Source organism: Artibeus jamaicensis, unplaced genomic scaffold (assembly GCF_021234435.1).
Source record: "Artibeus jamaicensis isolate MK-2021 breed Jamaican fruit bat unplaced genomic scaffold, CSHL_Jam_final contig_797, whole genome shotgun sequence".
Classification (NCBI taxonomy): Eukaryota; Metazoa; Chordata; class Mammalia; order Chiroptera; family Phyllostomidae; genus Artibeus; species Artibeus jamaicensis.
The window spans coordinates 22,123,145-22,128,298 of record NW_026521977.1 but is presented as its reverse complement, the minus strand read 5'-3'; the positions used below and the strand labels follow the sequence as shown (position 1 = coordinate 22,128,298).

The following is a 5,154-nucleotide window of genomic DNA, read 5'->3' as shown; positions in this document are numbered from 1 at the left end:
TTACGTCCACATTGTCTAGAAAAGTATCTAGAAAAGATTCACTAAATATTTTCTTCAAAAGTTGAATGGAAGAAAAAATGTCAGGAAAATATATACATTGTCAAATTGACTCAATAATAAATAGAAAGTTTAATATAAAATTTTTGAAATATATTGATTTTATAATCCAGGAGTGGACATATTTTTTGTAAGAAAACAGATAGTAAATAATGTTGGAAAATGTGAAAGCATATGGTGTCTGTTGCAATTACTCCATACTGCCTGTGCAGTATGAAAACAGTCATAGAAAACAAATGTAAATAAATGAGCATGGCTGTATTCCAGTAAAACTTTATTTACAAAAATGTGTTATGGGACAGATTTGTCTTGCAGGCCATAGTCTAACAATCACTGCTGTAGTAAGTCTATCTACCTGTCTATCTACCTACCTAATTAGCTTCTCTAGATCTCTATCTCTATGCCCATATCTAGATGTAAAATCTGTGACATATAAACTATATTCATACTTTAAATAAACTTTTTTCAAACCCTCGTGAAACAGAAAATGTCTGTTTATTTATACAACCTTTACTAAGGAATATAAAAGAAATACATACATTCAAGACTATACTTTCAGGGATCGTTTCTATAGTTTGTTACTAGAGAAGTTTCTCTGAATGTGTAGAGCACCCAAAACCACGAGGAGGAGGTGGAGTGTTCTCTCCTGAGCGTGAAGCCGGGCATTTGGTGTTGCTTCGGTAACTGCCATTTGTCATTGATGACCATTCTTCTCTCTCCTTGGAGAAAGTGAGAGGGAGAGAACACTGTCTGAGTGGTAAAAAAAAAAAAAGAAACATATACATTCAAATTTATTTAAGGAGGCTGGTATAACCTTCATACTAATCCCAGTAAACACAGCTTGATAAGAAAAGCTATAACCCAATATTATTTATAAATACAGCTACAAAAATGCTAAATAAACTATGAGCTAATTAAATTAAGCAATGTACAAAATCATTACAACCAACTAGGGTTTATTCCAAGCATATAAATATGACATATTTTTAAGAGGATAAAAATGTATTTAACTACCTTAATGGATTTTAAGAAGATGAACTATGATCATCTTAATAGGATGCTAGAAAGCTCTTAATAAAATCCAACGCTCATTCATGATTTTAAAAAAGTGTTAGCAAGGAAGAAATAAAGTTAAATAAAAGGATAATATGATTATACTTTTAATGTTTCTCTGAAGGATTTAATGGGTTATTCATGGAAAAGTAATCTCAAACAGATGATCAATATATGAAGAGATGATAAACCTCAATTACTATGGAAATGCAAAATAACAATCATGAAAATAACTAATAGCTATAACTGAATTTTGTGGTAGGCCTGCTACCAGTACTTCATATTATAAATCCACTTAGTACACTTAAATCTTATACCTTTAAACCATTAATTAGATACAGTGTTTTCCCAGAAATTGAAATGAATAATAAACCAAGAAGGTAGATAGGAAAACAATTTTTTTTAAATCTATGAGATATGGCCTTGTGGCCAAAGCTGATTTTAAATGTTCTCCAATGCTTGATATATAACGAAGAATGTGACAGATTCAAATAGTAGCATCAATTGTAAGTAGACTGGTCTTTCATTTTGAAAAGGCCTGACTACCGCTCACCACTTGTACTAATTCCCTGCAATAACTGCTGCAATAACAAGCTACCGCAAGCTTAGTGACTTGAACATCACAAATTGATTCTCTTCTGGTTGGGGAGGGAGACAGGCCTACATTTTAGAGTGTCAACTAGACATAGCTAGCAAATGAGCTTACAAGTTTTTAAGCTCTTCTCACAATAAGCAGAAAAAGAAAGAAAATTAAAAAATTGCAGTTTGAAAACAAAATGGACAAAGAGAGTCCACAACTTGCAAATGAGACTACAGGGAGTTAAATATTTGTGTAAAAGTAGTCAAGAGTACCAATGACAATTAAGCCCTTAAAAATGTCACTTTTACTTCACTGAATTATTATGTTACAGTATCTTTACTTTTCTATGCCCATCTATTTGTGACTTTGCTTTCCCTGACCATTTTCATCAAAATTCTAGAGATCATAGGAGGCAGATACATGCAAAAAAGGACAAGAATTTTCTGAACTGTTCTACGCTGAAGAATTTTACTGCACACTTAACAAAATTTTTGCCAGAAAATTATTCATTATATCCTTATAAAATGGTAATATAGAAACATTTTAAAGATGAGAAGACTCAAGTGTAGAAAGATCAAATCCCTTGTTCTGGATCACATAGCTTTGAAAGGTGGGAATCAGAATTGGAATTTACTATTGACTGATTTCTAAGACTATATACTACCCACTGCATTAATATTTTTATAAGTAGATGATTTTATATTCGATACATTTATTGAGAAAAATTTATATATTGTGTTTCTTATTCAGAGGTTCTCAATCAGGGTGACTTTGCCTCTGGAGATAGTGTTGGTGGTCACAGGTGAGAGAGATCGGGGATCTAATGACATCTAATAGGTAAAGACTAAGGGTGCGGCTAAACAAACCACACTACTAGCAACCGCTCCAATTATCTGAACATCGAAATTATGAGTAAAAGAAATCTGTCATAAAGCACCCTTGTAAAATGTCAATATGGAGTTCTAAAATAGGAAAAACATAGAAGTTAAGAGCAGATGCCTGAAAAGTGATGGGGAGGAGAGAGCAGGGGAAATTTCACAAAAGAACTTTCTAGAATGATGACGTTCTTGCATATTATGTTTCCTATGTTAATCATAAAAGTGTAAATGACTGTTACAACACTTTGAATGTATTACTTAAGATCCCTACATTTTGTTGTATGTAAATTGTGCATCAATTTAAAAAGAAACATTATCAATTAAAAATGCACTAGCAAAATACTAAATCTCCAAATGATTTCCTTTGATTTCTTGAAATTTTCTGTGATTCAGCATACTCAATAGCAGAACAAGATTCTATAGTCTTTGTCCTAAGAATAATTTGAAATAAAAAGATTTTTACAACTGAATTTGAAACTCTGCTACTTTTCTTAAGGGTGACAAACTTTAATATTCTCTTCTCAAGTATCTTAAAATATTCTTATCATAAAAAAAACTTAATAGAGGATTTCTACTGCTATGTAAGATTTTGTATGTGCTTTGCATTTGCTGTATTTCAAGTTTGTTTTGGTGAGTTTATATTTATTTTAATCCAAGGGAAAAAAACACAATAATAATCATGTTAAAACATAATAAACATGAGGTAAATAATGTTTACCTCTGTAATAACAGACTATGCATACTTCCAAATGTGATGTTATTTGTACTAAATAGTATTTTCATTTATGTTTTGCTTTGTGGATGGCTTCAGAATTCCTTAATACTTTATGAAACACCATCTCCATGTTTTGAGGTATACTGAAATGAAACATAATTTTTGCCAAAAATAATCATATGCTTCTTTGCTAGCAGCAAATGCATGAAACATATCAATATTACATGACAAGTTTTCAACATGGATAATGAACACAGTTAGGCTCCATGTCACTTTCAATGAGATAACATTAAAAATATTATTTTGTATTTTCTGGAAAACCAATCCACACAAATGAGAACACATCTGTGTTCTCAACTAATTCCAGCATGTGGCTTCCAAGTATTATTCAGTGATCTTTGTTCAAGTTCAGTGCATGAAACTATTACAATTAAAAGCCCCACCCTAAAATTTAGTGCCTGCCACCAAGGCCTCATACTGAAACCATAATTGCACATTTCTGCTATTTCTTGTGAAAAAGAAATAAAACTTGTTTGAGAGAGAAGTCAGACACAAAAGACCACATGTTGTATAATTCCATTTGTGGGGAACGTCTGAAAAAGGTAAATCAATGGACACAGAAGATGCATTAGCAGTTGCCTAATCCGGGGACAGAGGAGGGGATAGGAATTAACCATAAATGGATACAAGTGATTTTACTAAGATAATCAAAATATTCTAAAACTATATTATGGTGATGATTGCACAACTTAGTAAATTTACTAAAAAACCATCAGATTGTACACTTAAATGTGTGAATTTTATGGAACATAAATTATGTCTTTAAAGAGTCTAATTTTAAAATTGTGTTTCAGTAGAGAAGCTAACCAAGCATTTTCTCTAAATTACACTCTAATTCCTCATGCATCCAGATGTTGACATAAAGGGGGAAAAATACCTACTACTATAAAATACACATTATTTCTGGCTGTTAAGTGATTAGCACATTTTCACAATTAAGTTAAAATAGATACTTACAGAAAGTTAAATATAAATCCCCAACTTTCTTGCTAAAGTAAGAGAAGAAAGGGGAAAAAAGCATTCTGCACTTACTGATTAGAATGTTCTCCAATATTTATTTGGAGAGGTGCTCCTTAGTAATGTTCCCATATACCTTTTTTTTTTCCCTTCACAAGCTAAAAGCATTGTGTCTCTCAATTTCAGAGAAGCAAGACGGTGTGGAATGCCTGCCCTTTTCACCTAACTACACATAATTAGGATTTCAATTCCATTTAACACAATTACTATTATACAATAGAATAAAAATACTTCATTTTGTTAATTAGGGTTTTCAACTTCAACAGTTATAATCCTTATTATCCTCAGTCATACAGGCTGTCCTGTAGAGAATCACATGTTTAATGGCATCAGTACCTTCTACCTACTAAATAAAAATTAGAAAGATATATCCAGCAAGATAATAGTAAAAAATAAAATGGAAAAGTTAGTGTGTATATATGGATATACACATATATATGGATATATTTATATATAGGTATATATTCTTGATTTTAGGTGTGAATAATTATTAACTCTTTTATGCTGGGGTTTTATCTTTGGGAGATAAGGACAGGAATGAGATACATTAGTTAAAGGGAGGTTTCAACTTTATTAGTAAGGTTATAATAAAGAAAAAGATCTAAAACAAATAAAATACAAATGTCTATAAACTGGGTGACAGGAACATTTGTTAAGTTACTCTAAGTAATGTTGCATACATTTGACATTTTATGTCGCTATATAACAATACATTAACATAATGACTAATAAACTGAGCTTCATAGTATCAGCTTGTCTGTCATAGAGATCCTGCAAGGTTTGGAGGGTAACTT

The 5,154-nt window shown here is 31.4% G+C and overlaps 1 non-coding gene across 1 annotated transcript; it reads left to right on the top strand.

Moving 5' to 3' along the window:
• Positions 1-600: 600 nt before the first annotated feature.
• Positions 601-816, top strand: LOC119036497 (small nucleolar RNA U3). The gene has a single exon (XR_005080005.2). It is a non-coding gene; the product is annotated as a small nucleolar RNA U3 (small nucleolar RNA).
• The last annotated feature ends 4,338 nt before the right edge of the window (positions 817-5,154 follow it).